A 23,623-nucleotide genomic window follows, 5' to 3' on the forward strand; every position below is an offset into this window, starting at 1 on the left:
TGGGGATGAATAAGCAGTCACTGTCTTACAGTCTTTGATCCTGGGACTCCACCTGGACTTTGCTTTGCTTTACTCTACTCTTGTGCCTGTCTGCTAATTAGACACCCTGGAGGTACAGCACAACACCTGCCTTGGCAGTTCATTATATAAACCAAGGAGTATTGGCTTCCACCGACACAGGTGGGTTTATCAGGCTGTTGAAGAAGTTCATACATTTTCACCCTGGAATGAAAACGTCCTCTATTCCACAATGTCATGACATTGCTTTGACAGCAGGGTTTTTGTTGTTGTTGTTTGTTTTATAAAGAAATAATTGTCAGGAAAAATTTCTGAGGTTTACATGCAATCACTTGCTGAAAAATGAACATCCAGGCTGAAGATGATGCTCACAGGCCAGGTGCAGTGGCTCACGTCTATAATCACAGCAGTTTGGGAGGGCGAGGAAGGAAGATCACTTGAAGCCAGGAGTTTGAGTACCAGCCTGGACAACACTGCAAGACCCCATCCCTACTAAAAATCAAAAACATTATCCAGGCCTGGTGGCACATGCCCGTAGTCCCAGCTGCTTAGGAGGCTGAGGCAGAAGAAGCCCTTGAGCTCAGGAGTTTGAGGCTACAGTGGCAGTAAGCTATGATGGCACCACTGTGCTCCAGCCTGGGCAATGGAGCAAGACACTATCAAAAAAAAAAAAAAAGGGGGGGGATTAAAAAAAGAAAAAGATGCTCATATCATTGAATTAATGTGCAATATTAAGAGTTTCTTTTTTTTTTTTTTTTTTGAGACGGAGTCTTGCTCTGTCTACCGGGCTGGAGTGCAGTGGCCGGATCTCAGCTCACTGCAAGCTCCGCCTCCCGGGTTTACGCCATTCTCCTGCCTCAGCCTCCCGAGTAGCTGGGACTACAGGCGCCCGCCACCTCGCCCGGCAATTTTTTTGTATTTTTTAGTAGAGACGGGGTTTCACCGTGTTAGCCAGGATGGTCTCGATCTCCTGACCTCGTGATCCGCCCGTCTCGGCCTCCCAAAGTGCTGGGATTACAGGCTTGAGCCACCGCGCCCGGCCAAGAGTTTCTAAATCTATAATTTATTCTGGATTTTGGCTACAAAAAATTCTTATGGGTTATTAATAGGATAACAGAGTTACACTCTGAAAACACAGATTGTGCAGATCTAGTGTTACAAATTTCAAACAGGAACTCAGTACTTCTTAACACTCCAGTGAAATCATGAACAATGTAAACGCTTAAGTAGGGTAAAGGGTGTCAGGCAGGAGACACCTCCAGCTTGAACTGAAATGTACCACATAACCTTCACTAGTTTATTTCAAAGGACCATTAAATAGTAAGTGTGTTGAAGGGCCAATGGGCAAAGAGATTAACCGCCTTTGTGCAACAACTTGCATCAGCAAGAAGAATCCATAGGAGGCTGCTGGCTTTTACGTGCAGTTCCAGTCCTCAAAGGACTAGAACCTTACAATAACAGTGTTAAGTAAAGAACTACTTCTCTTGATGATATATATATCTAGCTCTTCTTTACAGTAAAGCCAATGAGGGAATGAAATCTAAATATTATAAACCAGCATCATTTATATCAGAATTGATTAGACAGTTTTGAATTTTACAGTTGGTAATAGAGATTTTAAAAAGATAAAACTTAGTGCTAAATTTCTTGTCACAAAAAAACAAAAATCCCGAGTCAACAACCACTCCCCACAATTATGTAAAACAATGAGATATTCAAGAGCAATATGGTTCATAAACTGTTCACAGGCCGATTAACCTGCCAAAAACAACAAACAACTTTTGCCCCACCTAAATTTACCCAGCATATTCAAATACAAGTTCCTATGAAGAAACAATTTGCTAGGAGCTTCGCATAGCAAGGCATTAAATTGAATTTCTTCAAATATACAATAGGTGTCTAAATCCACTGCTATTATACTAACTGCTGTAAAAATAAGTGCCTACTGAAATACACTGCATTACAGGGAGGCTTCTCTCAGAAACACAGGGAAAGAGAATAGACTTCGATACTGCAGTCTTGTTTTCTTTAGGACACTCACACTTACCATGCCAATGGCTCCCTGCAGCTTTATTTATATTTTTTCTCAGCAACCTCCCAGGCCAAAGGTTGGTTGAGGGAACTCACCGGCATTTGCTTTCAAACCCTGCTAGTGCAGATTCCATTCACCAAAACCAGACAGGGCTGTTTAAAGATGCCCTCTCTGTGACCCAGCTCTGCGGAAGGTCAAGTACACTATCACTGCCTGTAACCAAGGAAGCAAAATCGACGTGTTCTTGCTGTTTTGCCAGCTGCTGAAACAGTTTGTCTAATAATATGACTAATTGCTTCTAGGGAAGACGTACTCTGCTTTACAAAGTTCTCCCTTCACCTAGATTGTTGACATTGTTAAACTCTCTCTCCCTCTACCCCTTTCCCCTTAAAGATCACCTTTCCTCAACTGAAAGTTCACAAGAATGTTACCATGGAGTCCAACCAACTCAAAACATTTTTAAACCTCCAAGGAGAGGAGGGAAGACTTGGAAAGCCCAGAAACACCACGTTCTGCATATAGCATCTTCAACCTAACAGTGCAGTAATCTAATATTCTTCTTCTTTTTATTAAATAAAGACAAGGTCTGGCTCTGTCACTCAGGCTGCAGTGCCAGTGGTGCAATCATGGCTCACTGCAGCCTTGACCTCCTGGGCTCAAGTGATCCTCCTGCCTCACTCAGCCTCTCAGAGTAGCCAGGACTACAGGTATGTGCCACCACACCCAGTAATTTTCTTCTTTTTTTTTTGTTTTGAGATGGAGTCTTGCTCTTGTCGCCCAGGCTGGAGTGCAATGGTGCAATCTCGGCTCACTGTAACCTCCACCTCCTGGGTTCAAGCGATTCTCCTACCTCCACCTCTTGAGTAGCTGGGATTACAGGTGTCCGCCACCATACCCTGCTAATTTTGTATTTTTGGTAGAGACGGGGTTTCACCATGTTGGCCAGGCTGGTCTCAAGCTCCTGACCTCAGGTGATCTGCCTGCCTCAGCCTCCCAAAGTGTTGGGATTACAGGTGTGAACCACCGCACCAGGCCAAATTTTTTCTTTAATTTAGTTTTTGTAGACACAGGGCCTCACTATGTTGCCCAGGCTGATATTCGAACTCATGTGATCCTTCCACCTGGGCCTCTCAAAGTGCTGGAATTACAGGTGTGAGCTACCATGCCTGGCCCTAATAGTCTTAAAGATAGGAGGTCTTTGCAAGTTCCTCTTTCACTTAAAGTGCAGGCAATAATATACGGACTGTATTACATACAAAAGACCCACAAGAACAAAACTGGGCTCATTTAACCATATTCACCCAACATGCACCAGGCATATGAATAGAGGATTGAGTTCTGGACTCAGAAGCCTCCCATTCTGGCAGGAAGATGGGCATATGTAGTCAGAGCAAATGAAGAACACTATAATAGGTCCATAGAATGACTTCAAGTCTAAGTCCCACCCCTTCCCCAAAGCCACTGAGGGGATGGAACTCCTGAAGTCACAGTGCATTAGTGGTGAGGCTGAAACTAACACCTAGGTTCTCTGGCTTTGAGACAAGAGCACCTGCCACTAAGGTAGGCTGCAGCCCCTTGATGGACATGGGGACTCACTACTTGGTTTTTATACCTCAACAACGGATATGAAGTGAATGCTGACCAATCAGCAAAAACAAACAAAACAAAAGCCTAGGGGAAGAGTAGGAGGAAAGAACTGTTACAGATACTTACTTTTACATAGGGTGGAGAAGGAGGTTGAAAGAAAAAATTTGAGAATAAATTCACGCTGCAATAAATGATGAAATTTCCACTCCAGAAGTTTGTATGCGTACTAACATAAAACAATTTATGGTGAAATAAATATGTAATTTGTTCTCAGATTCTAGCACAAACCCAGGCACTGCTATCCAAAAGAGAAAAAAAATTAATCAAGAGGGGGAAAAAAAGAGATGATTGTCCTTTGAGTAGATGAGAAATCCCTTCATCTCAACAACTATTTAAAGTTCTAAGAAACACAACACTTTATTCACTAGTAAGTGAATAAGTACAGCCAATAAATGTGCTTTATGTATGTGTAAAAGGAAAGATTAATACAAGGAAGCAAAAAGTTCCAAGACTAAACTATTGAGGTCAAAAGATTTGGTCCTTTATAATCAGAATTTGCTCATGTTCTCTGACCTGATAGTTATACTTCTGGGAATCCACCTTATACAAATTATCCTAAACATAGAAATGGCTTTATCAGTGTGTGGTCCTAAATTCTTTTTCTAGGAAATATAAGAATTCCCTCTCCCAGGGGTTTGGGTGAGGCAGTGCCTTTCTCTACCTGTAAAAACAGACAATGCCAGATATTTGCAGTCCTGCTTCCCCTGGAAGAGAGCATGGGGTCAATCAGATTCACTGGTCTCACAGACTTGGCACTGGTAGCTGGAGGTCCATCTCCAGGCTTTGTGGTACTGGCTGTACAGCCATGGTTTCACCAGACTGGCTCTGCAGCGTGATTCGGGGTGTTGTTCCGAGCTGCAGAGCTACTTCTCCAGTCCTCCCACTGTAAAGTTTATCTGTCTGTCTATATATACATCTGTCTGTTCATCTGTGCATCTTTTCATCCTCACGTGAATATACTATTAATTTATAACACAGAAAGATCAAAAGCGTCCCAAACTAGGAGACAGTTTAGTAAATTATGCTATGTTTCCGGGATACAGAAAAATAATGATCAAAGCAGGTTATGTGGCAACCTGGGGAAAAGATGATGGTATTTATTCTGTGTAGTAACATTTTATAAAAACACAAGACACAAAGTTATATGCACACTGTGATTACAACCAGATGATATGCATGTGAGAAAAGAGCAAAAGATTTATTCATTCAATAAACGTATCTTGATTGCTCACTGTGTTCCAGGCACTGTATTTTAGGCACTGGGAACATAACAGCAAATGAAACAAAGTTCTGGTCTTCCTGGAATCTACATTCTAATGTGATAAACAAATTAAGTATATATGTTTGTAGATAATGAGAAGCATTATGGAGAAAGACAAGTACGAGTAAGGAGATTAAGAAGTGACAGAGGTAGAGGTGGAAATGATTATTTTTACGCAGTATGGTAATCAATTCACAACTTTTATAATTAATTTTAAAAAAACTTTGTAATACAAGGCTACCTTTTAAAACCTGTAAATATTGCTACAAATTAGCACTAGGAATGATCTTATTTTCTACCCCACATCTGAAATTACTGGTGTCCTTCACATTTTTCTTCACTTTTAAAAGAAAAACTTGGCAGCATGGTGGCTCATGCCTCTAATCCCAGCACTCTGGGAGGCCAAGGCAGGAGGAATGCTTGTGCCCCGGAGTTCAAGATCCCCTGGGTAACACAGAGAGGCCTCATCTCTACAAAAAATAAAAAAACTAGCTGGGTGTGGTGGCATGTGCCTGCAGTCCCAGCTACTTGGGAGGCTGAGGTGGGAGGACTGCTTGAGCCCAGCAGACTGAAACTGCAGTGAGCTGTGTTCCTGCCACTGCATTCCAGCCTGAGTGGCAGAGTGAGACCCTGCCTCAAATAAAATAAAAAATAAATAAAAATTTTTCTTACCTATCTAAGAAATAACACGGAAACTTTTTTTTCTTGGTAAAACGAGGTATAAAAGTCTACTGTGAAATATAATTATCAGTCTCCTTGCCTATTAAATAATTGCTACTAAAGATTTAAAAAAACCAGGCTGCTTCTGCAATTACAAAGCTAACCTGAATCATCCTGGTGGGCAGCTGATTACACGGAAACACACTACACTTAGAATTACGTTCATGTTTGGGTGGCACTCCTATTAACAATTTCCCTGGAGAAATCAAGTTCAATGCTCAACCTGTGACCCTGAGTAAGATGTTACCTTCTCCCACAGCAGATGCTAATTTTTGATTTTTTATTCTGGTAGACAAAATGGTTTCATTTTCTAATTCTCTATTTTCTGTGACCAATAAAAGGATATGCTTTCCAAGGTCTTTTTAAAAGTATCAGACACTAAAGGTATACCTCACATACAGATTTCAACAAAAGGAGATGTTTTCTATGACATAATGTCATTACTCTGTGGCAAGACATACCGTAAGAAATCATTATGGCACAACACTTCCACATAAGGTATAGATCTTTTGCAAGGGCATCATGCTTCCTCAATTTTCTCCTTAATAATTCCTCCTGTCAACTGTTTTCATCATATTATAAGTAAGTCCAGTCTCACCTATTCTAACATTAATTCCATTTAACATTTATTCCAGCTGACTCTCTACATTTCATCTACAAAACAGTTGTATCTTCTTAGTACCCTTATTTAAGTACGTACTTACTTAAGAAGTATGTGACTTATCTGTTCTATCATCTTTAGTAGTTATGCCTGAGCATTTACACGAAATACATATTATTTCATAATAAGTTGCTTTCCTTTTATTTCTCCTGAATATAATTATTATATATTGATTTTTGTAAGTTATTTGCACATGAATGCTTATATTTTTTATGAATATCACCTTGGTACAGTAAAAGGGTCTTTAAAAAATACTGTTTAAAAAGGGGGCACTGAGTCTGAAGGAACTGGAATCCCCTAAGAGGAAGGATCTCACGGTATGTACTCGATGCATACCTGCTGAATTAATAACTGATCTAGTTAATGGTGCTACTTCTTGCATATGAAGTTATGTGACTGTTAAAAAACTGTTGGGGGGGAAAAAAAACCCTTAGAAGACACACTTTGACCCAGACAGCTTTTAATTTCAAATTCTACTTCTAGTCTAGAGAGACGGACACTCCCACATATGAGCCCAAGGAGGCATATATGAAGATGTCCGTCACAGTACTATTTATGCTTGAGAAAATCTGGGAAAAACTAAATATACATCTAATTGGAAAATACTTCAATGTGCAAACTTAAATGTGTGTCTTAGAGGGGTAGCTAAATAAGTATAGCTGTAATCTATAAAATATTATATGAGAGTAAAAAGGAATTATGTATATCTCTAAATCTGAGACAGTTAAAAAAAATCAGCTTTCAGAACATCATAACCAGTGTGATTCCATTTAGTTTAAATTTTAAAAACCTATATATTTCTATAGCTACATAAACACGGATGTAAATACCTACAAAAATTCTGGAAGAAAACATAAACTAAAAATAAATTAAGCCAATTTCAAAGAATCAGTATCATAAAGACCAGATCCTCTGATTACATCGTGATGAAGTTAAACATAACAAAAACGTTATTAATCACAAATGTAAAACCCAGAGCTATAAAACTTTTAGTGAAAAAACAGGAGAAAAATGTGACCTTGGATTAGGCAGAGATTTTTAAATATGACATTAAAAGCATGATTCATAAAAATTTTTAAAAATCGACAAACATCAAAACAAAAAAATTCTATTCTTCAAGAGACTGCCAAGATAATGAAAATATAAGCCATAGATTGGGAGAAAAATATCTGCAAACCATATATCTCATATAGGACATGTATCTTACCCAGAATATATAAAGAACTCCCAAAACTCAAGAAAAGAAATAACTCAATTTTAATAATAGGCAAAAGGTCTGATAAAACACTTCATCAAAGATGATATATGGATGGCAAATAATCACATGAAAAGATGTTCGACATTAGTCATTAGAGAAATGCAAATTAAAATTACAATTAAGAACTAGTACACATCTATTAGAATGCTTAAGAGTAAAAAGATGGACCATATTAAGTGCTGGTAAGGATGTAGAGCAACTAGAACTCTTCTGCACTGCTAGTAGGAATATGAACTCATACAACGACTTTGGAAAACAATTTGGCAGTCTCTTTAAAAAAAGAACCATATGATCCAGCAATTCCACTCCTAGCTATCTACCCAAGAAAAAGAAAAGCATATGTTCTCACAAAGACATACACAAATGTTCACAGTAACTTTAGTTGTAATAGTCAAAAACTGGAAGTAACCCAAATGTCCATCAACAGCTGAATGGATTAAGCTTATTTACACAACGGATACAACGTAAAATACTGATATACGCAACAACATGGATGAGTCTCAAATAACTTTGCTAAATGAAACAATCAAGACAAAAAAAGTGGACACATTGAATGATTTAATAGAAAATTCTAGAAAATGCAAATCCATCTAAAACAATTAGAAGATCAGTGGTTGCCTGGGGATAGATGTGGCTAGAGCTATACTCAGAAGACAATATATAGTCTAATGCTTTTATTAGAAAAGAAGGAAGTCTGAGATATCAATAATTTGAGTATCTATCCTAAGAATTTACAAAAAGAATAGCAAAATAGGTGCAAAGAAAGTAGAAGGAAGGAAATAATAAAGACAAATTAATCAGTGATAAAACAACTCTGGTGAAAATGACCAAGGGGAAAAAAGAGAGATGACAAATAATATTAGGATCGCAAAGGAGATTATAACTGGAGATACTTCAAACATTAAAAATACAAAACAAGGCCGGGCATGGTGGCTCACGTCTGTAATCCCAGCACTTTGGGAAGCCGAAGCAGGCAGATCACCTGAGGTTGGGAGTTCGAGACCAGTCTGACCAACATGGAGAAACCTGGTCTCTACTAAAAATACAAAATTAGCTGGGCACGGTGGCGCATGCCTGTAATCCCAGCTACTCGGGAGGCTGAGGCAGGAGAACTGCTTGAACCTGGGAGGCGGATGTTGTGGTGAGCCAAGATTGTGCCACTGCACTCCAGCCTTGGCAAAGGGAGTGAAATTCCATCTCAAAAATAAAAAAATAAAAATAAAAATAAATAAAAAAAATACAAAACAAAGATGTTCTAAAAACTAGATGCCAATAAATTTGAAAATGTAGACAAAATGAATAAATTAATTTGAAGAAGATACAACTTACTAAAACTGAGTCAATCACAACTTGAAAATCCGGAAAGTCTTAACCATTAAAGAAATTCTATCAGTGGTTAAAAATCTTTCCAAGCACCAACAGTTTCACTGGTGTGTTCTATAAGCATTCAAGGACCAAATAATTCTCATTTTATGTACATTATTATAGGAGGCAGGAAAAAAGGGAACCTTCTCCCAACTCATTTTACGAGGCTAGCATAAATTTAAGAAAAATTAAAAGTTAATCTCACTCATGAACACAGATGCAAAATTCCTAAACAAAATGTGAGCAAACTAAGAATGTGTGTGTGTGTATATATATATTCTGGATTATGCTCTTTTATATATATATTATGTTCTTATATATATTTTTATATACTCATATATTTTTATATATATATATATAAGAGCATAATGCAGATTAACCTATCAAGTTGAGATTAACTGCAGAATATAAGATGGGTTTAATATTACAAAGTCGAGCTAATTTACATTAACTGGTCAAAAAAGATAAATCATATGATCATCTCAGATCATAAAAAAAAAGCATCTGACAATTGAACTCATAGAGACAGAGAGTGGAATGATGGCTATCAGAGGCTAGGAAGGGTACTGGGGGGGATGGTTAATGGGTACAAAAATATAGTTAGATACAATGAATAAGATCTAGTATTTGATAGCACTACAGTGTAATTAGTCAGCAATAAGTTGTACATTTCAGTATAACTGAGGGAGTACAACTGGAATGTTCATAACACAAAGAAATGATGAATGCTTGAGGTAATGGATACCCCATTTACCCTGATGTAATTATTATGCATTGTATACTTGTACCAAAATATCTCATGCCCCCTACAAATATATACACCTACTATGTATTCATAAAATTAAAAATTAAAAAAAAATTAAAAATAGCATTCGATAAAATTCAGTGTGTGCTGAATATAACAACTTTTACTCCAATGTCCACAATCGAATAAAGGCTCATAGCAAATTGTTGAAATCATTCCTTTTAAGATGAGGAACAAAGCAAGGATGTCTGCTATCAACACTTCCATTCAACACTGTACTGGAGATCTCTGCCAGAATAAGACAAGACAAAAACACAAGGATTGGAAAGAAAAAGATAAGACTGTCATTAAATCATAGATAACATAAAAATCTAAATGAATTTATTAGAATTCGTAAGAGCAAGATTGTTAAAAAAATCTATAAACAAAATCATTTACATTTCTATACACCAGTGAGAGAAAATAAAATTTTAGTAAGATATTTACAAATAGCATCATAGAACATAAAACATTGGGAAATCAAAGATGTGCTTAATTTTTGCAGGAAAAAATCAAAGAAAATTTAAATAAATTCAAAGATTTTCCATGATGGATTCGGAGACTCAATATCATGACATCAATTCTCTCTAAATTGATTCATTTAAGTATTTGCAATTCCAATTTTAAAAAGTCAGCAGTCAACAGGTTTTTGTTTCTGTATGTGTATAACCCTAACAAGTTGTTAATTTAAAAATTTAGAATGGGCACAGTGGCTCACAACTGCTTGAGCCCAGGAGTTCCAGACCAGTCTGGGCAATATAGCGAGAACTCATCTCTACAATACTAAATAAATAAATAAATAAATGGCTGGGTATGGTGGCGCACACCTGTAGTCCTAGCTACTTGGAAGGCTGAAGTGGAAGGACTGCTTGAGCCCATAAGTTTGAGGCTGTAGCGAGCTACGACCCTGTCGTTGTACTATAACCTGGGCGACAACGTGATGCTGATATTGAATGTCAACTTGATTGGACTGAAGGATGTAAAGTATTATTCCAGGGTGTGTCTGTGAGGGTGTTGCCAAAAGAGATTAACATTTGAGTCAGTGGACTAGGAGAGGCAGACCCACCCTCAATCTGGGTAAGCACCATCTGGTTAGCTGCCAGTCCAGCCAGGATAAAAGCAGGCAGAGGAACATGGAAGGGCTAGACTGGCTAGGTCTTCCGGCCTCCATCTTTCTCCTGTGCTGGATGCTTCCTGAACTTGAACATCGAACTCCAACTTTTTCAGCTTTCAGACTCCTGGACCTACACCAGTGGCTTGCCGGGGGCTCTTGGGCCTTTGGCCACAGACTGAAGGCTGCACTGTCGGCCTCTCTACTTTTGAGGTTTTGGGACTCAGACTGGCTTCCTGGCTCCTCAGCTTGCAGATGGCCTATTGTGGGACTTCACCTTGTGATCATGTGAGTCAATACTCCTTAATAAACTTCCTTGTATACATACATCTATCCTATTAGTCCTGCCCCTCTAGAGAACCCTAATACAGACTTTGTCTCTTAAAAAATAAAAAAAAAAGTAAAATAAATAAAAATTTGTATTGAAGATCCTTAGACCAAGAGTATTCAAGACACTCTTAAAGATGAAGAATAAAGTTAGGGAAACTTGACCTTATTATAAATCATCATATCATATTCAAATGTCGATTCCAGGAGTCCTAAAGCCAAAACTTTAAAACTTTTGGAAGACAATTTAAGAATTACAACCATGAGAGGACAGGTGTGGTGGCTCATGCCTATAATCCCAGCACTTTGGGAGGCCAAGGCAGCTGGACTGCTTGAGCTCAGCAGTTCGAGACCAGTTGGGCAACATGACAAGATCCTATCTCTAGTAAAAATTCAAAAAATGTGCTGGGCATGGTGGGCGCCTGTGGTACCAGCCACTTTGGAGGCTTAGGTGGAAGAATTGCTTGAGCCCAGTGGGGCGGATGGAGTACTTATATATCACCACTGCACCGCACTCCAGCCTGGATAACAGAGTGAGACCCTGTCTCAAAAAAAAAAAAAAGGAATTATGATCATGAAGGTTTCTGAAACAAGATATAGACAGTGCAAACCGTGAAAGAAATGATTAATAAATATAAAATATCACAGAGTGAAGAGATAAGCTATAAGAGAAAAGACATTTGTGGCCGGGCACGGTGGCTCACATCTGTAATCCCAGCACTTTGGGAGACCAAGGCAGGCGGACTGTCTGAAGTCAGGAGTACAAGACCAGCCTGGCCAAGATGGTGCAACTCTGTCTCTACTAAAAATACAAAAAAACTAGCCAAGTGCGGGGGCGCATGTCTATAATCCCAGCTACTCGGGAGGCTGAGGCAGGAGAACTGCTTGAACCTGGGAGGTGGAGGTTGCAGTGAGCTGAGATTGTGCCACTGTAGTCCAGCCTGGGCAACAGAGTGAGACTCCATCTCAAAAAAAAAAAAAAAAAAAAAAAAAAAAAGATATTTGCAAAGCATACAACTAACAAGCAGGTAGCAACACAAATATATAAAAATTCTTACTAATGACAAAAAAAAACCAAAACAAAAATAGGTTTAAGAACGTAATTTCTTAAGTGAAGAGGCATAAACAGTCCCTAAAATACAAAAGTATGCTCACTGTCATTAATAAATGAGGAAATGTAAATGAAAACCACACTGAGCAAAAATTTCATAACCACCTGAAGGGCAAAAAACTAGAGTGAGATCACACCATGTGTTAGCAAGAATATGAAACATCAGTAACTCTTATCCATCCAGTGTTGATGGGAACAGTGTATTAATTACTTTGGAAACAGTTTGGCATTATTAATGTTGAACATGTATATCCCCTACAATTAAGTGTTCCCCCATTAGCTCTATATACCCTAAAAGAAGCTTCTGCACAAATGTACCAGGAGACATGTACAGGAATGTCTCCTGAAGCACTACTCCTAATATCACTCCCATCCTGCCACCCCCACAAAAGCACAGATGAACAATCCAAATGTCCACAAGTAATAGAATCAATACTTGATGGTATATTCATATAACAGAAAACTATTCCTAGTGAAAATAAATCAACTTGGAGATTCATATATCAACATGGATAAATCTCAGAAACAATGCTGAACAAAAGATACAAGCCACAGAGAAGAATACATATAAAATAACTACTTTTAAAGTTTAAAATTAAAAAACATGTATCATTTAGGAATATACATACAGGTGGTGAAAGTCACGGATGAAAGCAAAAAAAAAAAGGTTCAAGAAAATTCAGCACAATGCTGATACGCTGTTACTAAAGAATAAGAGAAACCAAACATTACAGCTAATTCAAGTTCCCTCTCTCTGCTCCTTTTTCCCTACCTTCAGAGGACCTTCCCCACCTCTATCCAATCCATATGTACATCTGAGAGCCATGGGCTTGAACTCCAACTGATAATTTATTCAATTTCATAGGAAAAAGCAGTCAAACTTATCTACTTACTTGAAAATTGATGTTTACATCCCTGAAATGTGACATGCCAGATACATACCAAATATTACAACTTGGGAAGGTTTGAGTGCTTTTGTTAGTGATTGTTTGGAAACAACTGACACTCAAACTTGCTCAAGTGAAAAGAAGAGATTTGTTGAAAGGATACTCACAGAACGCAATCTCAATATGTACAACCAGGCTATATGGGAACTAGAGAAACTGTCAAGCAGCTTCTCTCTCCATCTCTTTCTGGGGCCACATGGTCCCAGAAACTCCTCTTTGCTTTCTTCTGAGAGTCTGGTTACTCTCCAGATTTTCTCTAAAGACAAGCTTTCCTTGCTTCTATGCTCCCTAATAATTAGATGGTATCAACTCAAGCCCTGGTCCTGTATGATCTTACAACTTCAGTGTCCAGTGCCACCTATTGCTAAACCATGTGATGAGTAGACAAGTTTTTTAACCCACGCCTGTGCCCTAGCTTCCTTAATTACGAAAAATTACAGTACAACTTGACAGGCTTTGTGTTTTTTGTTTTTTTTTGAGATGGGGTCTCATTCTGTCACCCAAGCAGGAGTGTAGTGGTGCTATCTTGGCTCACTGCAGCCTTGACTTGCTGGGCTCAAGCGATCCTCTCACCTCAGTCTCTCGAGTAGCTGGGACCACAGGTACGTGCCACCAGGCCTGGCTAACTTTTTAATTTTTTCGTAGAGACAAGGTTTCACCATGTTGTCCGGTCTGGGCTTGAACTTCTGGGCTCAGAATATCCATCTGCCTCAGCCTCCCAAAGTGCTGAGATTATAGGTGTGAGCCACTGCACCCTGTGGCTTTATCTTAAGACTAAATAGAATGATATATGTACAGGGCTTAGCAGTGCCAAGGCAGAAAGTTTAATAGCTATTATTGTTAGTATGGTATGAGCTGTTGCAAAGTTAGCTCTGTAATGTGAATTTGATTCTATAAAATTGTCAATAGAGACATGATGCCAGTGTAACAGTAAAAATCAGTCTGATTGACAAGTGATAGCTCTCAATTCTGTAATGCTTTATATCACCAACTAACAGCCACAGAATGCAAAGTATACTGCCCAGAAAGCTAAAGGGAACTGTGTCACACATGATGCCTATTCAACCAGGTTCTTCCTCTTTTCTCAGTCTGGCCATGTGCTGTCTTGAAAATGCTCATTGCATGGTTTCCCTCTATCTTTATGCATTTCTCCCAAAGCTTTATGCATTTATGCAATTACTCAGCATCATTAACCTTTCTTTACAACCCCTGCCATAAAGCTACTTTCACTTCATTTTTAAGACAAAATCCTGTATTTACTCTGTTTATTAGGAATTTAACATGTCTTTTTAATTGGGTATTTAACTAGTATTTTTATTAGGATTGTTACTATTTTTGTTAGCTCTCTGGTCTACTCCAAGCCCTATTTTTCCATAAGGCTTTGATTTTTAGTGGGCAGAAGTACAAGATTTTTCAGAAATGCAAGTATCACATAATAGTAGAAGCACTTGCTTTCCAATTCTTAAGAGTAGGAATTTTAGGCTGGACACAACAGCTCACACCTAAAATCCTAGCACTTTGGGAGGCTGAGGCAGGAAAACGGCTTGAGGCCAGGAGTTCAAGACCAGCCTGAACAACACAGTGAGATCCTGTCTCTACCCCAAAAAAAGTTTTTTAAAATTAGCTGGGTGTGGTGGTACACACCTGTAATCCTAGCTCACTGGAAGGCTGAGGCGGGAGGACTGCTTGAGCCCAGGAGTTCAAGGCTACAGTGAGCTGTGATCATGCCTCTGCTCTTCAGCTTAGGTGACAGAGTGAGACCCTGTTCCCTAACACCCTCAACCCCAAAGCCGGAAAAGAGTAGGAATCTTAACAACTCAGCCCATGAGGTAAAAAACCAAGGAAGCCAGGGTTTACTGCAGTATATAATACAGCTACCTAGGGAAATTCTATAGTGGGGACTATGGGTAGCAATGGTTTAAAAATAGGGAGCAACCCCAAATTTGCTCACCATCAAGGAAGAGAGCTTGGTCTGTCAGGGCAGGAACTGACTGCAGCAGTTTGCATTATCAGTAGGCTTGTGATTCAAGCCCCAAAGATAGGTCATTCTCTTGCTGAAAACTCTCCAATACCTCCCCAAAATGTATTTTATGTGAAATAAAATACAAACTCTTGACCATAGCCTATAACACCCACGATGATCTGGCCGTACCTCCCATTCTGACCTCATCTCCTATCACCTTCTTCCTCCCTCCCTGCACTGTTGCCACACAGGCCTCTTCCTTATTCCTTTATTGTACCAAGCATGCTCCCCCGACTTTTTCCCTGTCTGGAGTGTTCCCTACCTCTGTAACCCCCACCCCCAGACACTTACATACATCATGCTCTCACTTTATTCAGGTTTCTGTTTAAATGTTACCCTCTGAAAAAAATCTCCCTGAATGTGCTTAGACAGTAATTCCTGTCACTTTTGATCCCTTCCCTTTCCTTTATCGCATTTACTGCTCTCCTGACATTTCATTTTGTTTAGATGTTTATTGTCTGTTTCCTGATAGAATGAAAGCTTCATGTCAACAGAATTATTTACTTGAAAACTGTAACAATGCCTAGCACACAACACAGTAAGCACTCCTTAAACGGTTGCTGAATGGATAAGTTAATGAAATATTTCTGGAATACCTTGCAGTCCATCAATGAACAATTTCAATTTGGTTTACTAATAGTAGTACTTTCTCTGAATTCCAGTTAAGTATAGAATATACTCATGCATTTATCTCTATCCCTTTACCAAGCTACATTAAACAATGAGTAAAGGAACAACAAAAAAAATGTACAAACCCACAAGGACAAAAAGAATAGTCAAGGAGATGACAGTGGATCACAGATGCTGACATACTTTTGGAGAGTGGAAAACAGATGATGAAGTGGAAACTAATTTAGGAAAATGGACAAAGCCCCAAATAACTATGGGGGGGATATTAATGAGAAGCAAGCTAATTTTCACCCCAGAACCTTGAAAAGGCTCAGCCTTTGGTCCCACAGAAACCTGGGTTGAGAAGCAGGCTAAAACTAGAGGACTGGCTGAATGTGGTACAGTCAGGTAAACTCACCGTCACCACAACCTCTCATACCACTGCAGAAAAAAGGAGGTATAGTCTGTGGATAACTTGAACCAAAGAGTGAACCAAAGAGGTCCCAGCCCTGAGATATCAAACACATCTTCATATGAAGGAGGGCGGCCCTGTTTTTCGGTTTTCACAGAATTAAAACAAGGGAAAGTGTAAGTATTGCAAGGTGAACCTCCAACCCCCATGTTGCCAACGCTATCCCCTATGCCATAGTTTTAAAACAAGCAAAGATAAAGACTGGCAACAAGACATGTAGTACCCTGCAGACAGGAAACTGAAGAATTTTTGCTGGAAAAAACTGAATGGCCCCAGAAAGGAAACCTATGGACACACAGTCCTCAACTTACAATGGTTCAGCTTACTTTATCATGGTACAAAAACAATACACATTCAGTGAAAACCGTGCTTTAAATACCCATATGACCATTCTGTTTTTTGCTTTCAGAACAGTATTTAATACTAATATGTTACATGAGATATTCAACAGTTTATTACAAAATAGGCTTTGTATTACATGATTTTGCCCAACTGTAGGCTAATATAAGTGTTCTGAGCATGTTTAAGGGATGTTAGACTAAGCTATGATGTTCTCTATAGGTTAGGTGCATTCAACAGATTTTCACGCTATAATCAGTTTCTTGGGGCATAACCCCACTGCAAGTTAAGAAACATTTGTACTGAAGTTGAGGGTGTGGGTGCCTATCTAATCAATCCACAGTAAAATCAAGCTAGCTGATGAGGCTTATACATGTACAAAAAAACTTTTTTGGGGTTTTTGTTTTCAGTATTAAGTCCTTCATTCTTTTGTTTAAATGTATTTTTTTTTTTATTTCTTGTGTCACCCAGGCTGGAGTGCAGTGGCATGATCATAGTTCCCAGCAGCTGAGCTGAAGTCTGTTATTCTTTTTTTTTTTTTTGAGACAGAGTCTCACTCTGTCACTCAGGCTGGAGTGCAGTGTTACAATCTCAGCTGACTGGAACCTCTGCCTCCGGGGTTCAAGCAATGCTTGTGCCTCAGCCTTCTGAGTAGCTGGGAGTACAGGCACACACTATAATGCCCAGCTAGTATTTTGTGTTTTAGTAGAAACGGGGTTTCACCATGTTGCCCAGGCTGGTTTCGAACTCCTGAGCTCAAGGCAATCCGCCCGCCTCGGCCTCCCAAAGTGCTAGGATTATAGGCATAAGCCATTGTGCCTGGCTACATTACTCTTAAATATGGACCAACAATGAGGATCATTAGCCATTTGAGGAAAGCTTTCATAGGAAAGAAAGGAACTAAAAGAAACAAAAATGAATTTGGATAAAAGTAACTATGTAAGAAAGAAGAAAACTAAACAGAATAAAAAACTGCAATTAACACTCTCAGAGAATTACAACAAGCTACTGTACCCATGAATAAAAAGTTCCTATAAAAATAAAGAGAGAAAGAGTTCCCAAAATTAAAAATAAGATATCAAAAATGAAAATAAAATTGAAGAAGCAGTAACAGCCAGCTGCCACAATGTATTACTTTCTATGTGCTATACTTGACATGCAGTAAATCACTTAATTCTCACAATAATCCTCTAAAATGAGTTCAATAATTAACCCTACAGTTGGAGAAACTAGCACAAAGACATTAAGTAACATAATCAAGCACTAGTCAGTGATGAAGACAGATTCTAAGTCAGGAAATCACACTAAAAGTAGAAGCTGGAGGCAGATGGAAACACAAGAGAAAATGAGAGGAGATGAAAGGATTAATTCAAGAGACCCAACATCCAACTAATCAGTTGTTCTGAAAAGAGACTAGAAAAAAACTGAGGGAAGAAATTATCTAAGAACTAGCATAAACGATTTTCCCAGAACAGGAGGACATGAACTTTGACAGAAAGAACCCTCTGAGTGCACAGTATCCTTTATGAAAAAATATACACAGCAGGAGACATGACTGTATATTTCATGACTATATATTTCATGAACAGAATGGAAAGGATCTTAACAACTAGAGTGGGAGGGAGAGGAAGAGAGGTCACCCATGTAGATAAGAAATGACAATGGCAGTATTATACACAAAAGTAACACTAGAAAATGGAAGACAATAAAATGATGCCTTCAAAGTTCTGAGGTAAAATTTCTCAACTTAGATTTCTATTCCTCATCAAACTATCAATTAGCCACATACATGTAAATAACAATATGTTCAAACACATAGATTTTTGAAAATCACCTCTGATGCATGCTTTCCTAGGAAGCTAATATAGCATGCTGTCCCCCGCCCCCCCCAAAAAAAAACGGAAAAGAAGGAAGGAAGGAAAAAACACGGACTCAAGAAAACAAAGAATACAAACAAGAGAGAAGTAAAGGATGACAGCTATGCACAGCACACAGTAAGTTCAAAGAGCAATCAGTAGGGACTAGAGTAGGAGGTCAGAGGCTTTTAGAAGGAATGTTTTCACAGGAAAAAAGGAAACTAAAAATTCTTCTGATTTGTATAGAAAATAGTATCTGGAGAGTTTTACAGCTACGTTGGAGACACTAGGAAGTATCTGTAATAGTATAATTATATAACACAGAACACCGATTTACACAAACAGGACATAATTTTATTGGGAGGGAAGAGATGTGGGAGTATATGACACTGAATGAACACTAAAGTCTCTTCATCTAATGGGAATAAAAGTAGGGACATTATTACAAATGTTACAGAAATAAAAGATTATAAACCTAGTACTATGAACAATTATACACTGACACATTGGATAACCTAGATGAAACGGACAAATTCTCAGAAACACACAACCTACCAGGACTGCATCATGAAGGAACAGAAAATCTGGGTTGGGTGTGGTGGCTCATGCCTATAATCCCAGCAATTTGGAAGGTGGAGGTGGGAAGACTGCCTGAGCCCAGGAGTTCAAGATCAGCCTGGGCAACATGGTGAAACCCTGTCTCAAAATAAAAAATAATAAAATAAAATAAAATAAAAATTATATTTAAAAAAAGAAAATCCAAATAGACCTATAACCAGTAAGAAGATAGAATAAGTAATCAAAAACTTTCCAAAAAAGAAAAGTCCTGGACCACATGGCTTCACTGCTAAATCCTACCAAGCATTTAAAGAATTAACATCAATCCTTCTTAAACTCTTCTAGAAACACTGAAGAGGAGGGAAACATTTCCAAACTCCCATGAAGCCAGTATTATCACACTGATACCAAAGCCAAAGACACCAAAAGAAAACTATAAACTGTTCTCTTTCCTGCGGACACTGGTGCAAAAACCCTCAACAAAATACTAGCAAACTGAATTCAGCAGCATGTTAAAATATACAAACCATTACCAACAGAGGTTTGTCCAAGAAATGCAAGAGTGGTTCAACATACGAAAACTGATCAATGTAAAGTACCTCTCATTAAGAAAATGAAGGGAAAAAAACACATGATCCTCTGAACTGATGGAAAAAAGCACTTGACAAAATTCAGTAGCCTTTCATGATTAAAACACGTAACAAAATAGGAATAGAAGTAAATTACCTCAACATAATAAAGGCCATATATGAAAACCACCTGTTGGCTAACACCACACTTATTGATGGAAGACTGAATACTTTTCCTCTAAGACAAGGAACAAGACAAAAATGGCTACTTTTGCCACTTGTGCTAGAAGTCCTAGCCAGGGCAATTAGTCAAGAAAAATAAAAGGCATCCGTAGAGGAAAGAAAGTAAAATTATCCCTTATTCACAGACAACAGAACCTTATATGTAAAACTCTAAAGATGAACAAAAACTTTCAGAATAAAACAAATTCAGCAAAACTGCATGTTATTACACATAACAATCAGTTACATTTCTATACATTAACACAGCACATCTCAAAAGGGAAATTAAGAAAACAATTCCATTTACAATACCATAAAAAAGAATAAAATGTTTAGGATTAAATTTAACCAAGGAAGCAAAATCCTTAAAACATTTAAGTATACACTTAAAACATAAGTATACACTAGTCGGGTGCAGTGGCTCACACCTGTAATCCCAGCACTTTGGGAGGCTAAGGTGGGGAGATCACTTGAGGTCAGGATTTTAAGCCCAGCCTGGCCAACAGGGTGAAACCCTGTCTCTTGTAAAAATACAAAAATCAGCCAGGCATGGTGGCACATACCTGTAATCCCAGCTACTTGGGAGGCTGAGGCAGGAGAATTACTTGAACCCGGGAAGTGGAGGTTGCAGTGAGCCGAGAGTGTACCACTGCACTCCAGCCTGGGTGTGAGAGTGAGACTCCATCCCCCACCCCAAAAAAACCCAACAAAAAAACCTAAGTATACACTGAAAACTATAAAACACCATGGAAACAAATTAAAGACAACATAAATAGTGGAAAAACATCCTGTGTTCATGGATTGAAAGACTTAATATTGTTATGATGTCAATACTAACCGAAGCCATCTACAAACTCAATGTAATCCCTATCAAAACCCCAATGATGTATTTTACAGAAATAGAAAAATCCAATAACCTTCATATGGAATCTCAAGGGATCCTGAACAACCAAAACAATCTTGAAAAAGAACAAAGTTAGATATCTTGTACTTCCCAATTTTAAAACTTACTACAAAACTACAGTAATCCAAACAGTGTGGTACTGGCATAAAGAGAGACATATAAACAGAGAGCCTGAACCGTGAGGACATTATGCTAAGTGAAATAAACCAGTCACAAAAAGACAGGTTCTGTGGAATTCTTACAGTAGTTATCAAAAGTAGTCAAATTCATAGACAGTAGAAGAGCAGTTGTCCGGGTGGGGGAAGGGGGTACTGGGGAGCTGCTGTTTAATGTGTACAGAGTTTCAGTTTTAGCAAGACGAAAAAACTGTGAAGATCTGTTGTACGACAGTATGAATATACTTAAACTACTGAACTGTATACAGAGACGGTCTCTGACTTGATGATCTGACTTATAATTTTTTGACTTTATGATTGGTTTACCAGGGTATAAAATGCATTTCAGACTTGTGATGGGTTTACCTGGATGCAGCCCCACTGTAAACCAAGGAACATCTGTACTTAAAAATGGTTAAGATACTAAATTTTATGTTACGTGGTTTTACCATTAGAGGAAAAAACAAAGAATAGAGAGCCAGAAATAAATCCCTGAATATATGTCAAATGACTGCTGACAAGGATGCCAAGACCATTCAATGAGGAAAGGATAGTTTTTTAACAAATGGCTCTGAGACAACTAGATATCCACATGCAAAAGAATGAAGTCAGACTCCTTATACAATACCATATAACGGGATCATAGACCTAAACTCTATAAAATTTACTCTAAAATTTAGTACAAAATGTAGAGCTAAAACTCTAAAATTATAAGAAGCCATGCACAGTGGCTCATGCCTGTAATCCTGGCACTTTGGGAGGCCAAGGTGGGAAGACTGCTTGAGCCCAGGAGTTCAAGACCAGACTGGGCAGCACAGCAAGACCCTGTTTTTAAAAAAATTTTTTTTTTTTTTCAAAATTAGCCTGGCATGGTAGTGTACACCTGTAGTGCTCAGGAGGCTGAGGCAGGAGGACAGCTTGAGCCCAGAAAGTCTATGCTGGAGTAAGCTATGTTTGTGCCGGTACATTCCTGCCTGGGTGACTGAGCAAGACCCTGCTAAAAAAAAAAAAAAAAAATCATAGAGGAAAATCTTCATGACATTGGATTTGGCGATAATTTCTTTTTTTTTTTTTTTTTTTGAGACGGAGTCTCGCTCTGTCGCCCAGGCTGGAGTGCAGTGGCCGGATCTCGGCTCACTGCAAGCTCCCCCTCCCGGGTTTACGCCATTCTCCTGCCTCAGTCTCCCGAGTAGCTGGGACTACAGGCGCCCGCCACCTCGCCCAGCTAGTTTTTTGTATTTTTTTAGTAGAGACGGGGTTTCACCTTGTTAGCCAGGATGGTCTCGATCTCCTGACCTCGTGATCCGCCCGTCTCGGCCTCCCAAAGTGCTGGGATTACAGGCTTGAGCCACCGCGCCCGGCCGGCGATAATTTCTTGACTATGACACTAAAAGTACAAGCAACAAAAGAAAAAACATAAATTAAACTTCATCAAAATTAAAATTTTTACATCAAAGGACACTATCAAGAGAATAGAAAGACAGCCCACAGAATGGAAGAAAGTACCTGCAAATCATGTATCTGTGATATGGTTTAGATCTGTGTCCCCAACCAATCTCATGTCAAATTGTAATCCCCAATGCTGGAGGTGGGGCCTGACGGAAGGTGACTGGATCATGGGGATGGAGTTTTCATGAATGGTTTAAGACCATCCCCTTGGTGCTGTTCTCATGATAGTGAGTGAGTTATCATGAGATCTGGTTGCTTACAAGTGTGTAGCACCTCCCCCTACTCTCTCTTGGTCCTGCCCCTGCCATGTAAGACGCCTGCTCCTGCTTTGTCTGCCACGAGTAAAGCTCTCTGAGGCCTCCCCAGAAGCAGATGCTGCTGGGCTCTCTGTACAGCCCGTGGAACTACGAGCCAATTAAACCTCTCTTCATTATAAATTACCCAGCCTCAAGTATTTCTTTATAGCAATGCAAGAATGGACTAATACAATCTAATAAGGGCTTAATATCCAGAATATATAAAGAATTCCTACAACTCAATGACAAAAAAACTTCAAACTACCCAATTAAAAAGTGGGAAAGTACTTGAATAGACATTCTCCAAAAATATATGAATGGCCAACTAGCATATGAAAAGCTGCTCAGCCTGGTGCACTGGCTCATGCCTGTAATCCCAGCACTTTGGGAGCCCCAAGCGGGTGGATCACTTGAGGTTAGGAGTTTGAGACCAGCCTGGCCGTCATGGTGAAACCCTGTCTCTACTAAAAATACAAAAATTAGCCAGGTGTGGTGGTGTGCGCCTGTAATCACAGCTATTCAGGTGGCTGAGACATGAGAATCTCTGCAATCCAGGAGGCAGAGGTTGCAGTGAGCCGAAATGGCACCACTGCACTCCAGCCTGGGTGACAGAATAAGACACTGTCTAAACAAAACAAAACAAAACAAAACAAAACAAACCAAAACAAGAAAGAAAGAAAGAGAGAGAAAATAACTTTTTTTCTTAATTACAAGAAATTTATGACTGGGCACGGTGCCTCATGCCTGTAATACCAGCACTTTGGGAGGCCAAAGCAGGCAGATCACCTGAGGTCAGGAGTTCGAGACCAGCCTGACCAACATGGAGAAACCCTGTCTCTACTAAAACTGCAAAAATTAGCCGGGTGTGGTGGCACATGCCTGTAATCCCAGGAGGCTGAGGCAGGAGGCTGAGGCAGAAGAATCACTTG

General features: G+C 39.0%; 1 protein-coding gene across 15 annotated transcripts in view; it reads right to left on the bottom strand.

Annotated features, from left to right (window-relative positions):
- The window catches only part of NR2C2 (nuclear receptor subfamily 2 group C member 2), a 96,064-nt gene that overhangs the window by 48,600 nt on the left and 23,841 nt on the right, over window positions 1–23,623 (bottom strand). The window contains exon 1 of one of the 15 annotated variants that reach the window (XM_030940567.1): window positions 13,350–13,628. The exons of 13 other annotated variants lie outside the window; for them this stretch is intronic. The gene's annotated coding sequence lies outside the window, so the exon portion shown is untranslated. Of the gene's footprint in view, window positions 1–13,349; window positions 13,629–23,623 lie in introns of those variants that run through there. One more of the 15 variants, XM_030941475.1, reaches the window with a different exon arrangement.

The sequence above is a fragment of the Rhinopithecus roxellana genome, chromosome 1 (genome assembly GCF_007565055.1).
Source record: "Rhinopithecus roxellana isolate Shanxi Qingling chromosome 1, ASM756505v1, whole genome shotgun sequence".
NCBI lineage: Eukaryota > Metazoa > Chordata > Mammalia > Primates > Cercopithecidae > Rhinopithecus > Rhinopithecus roxellana.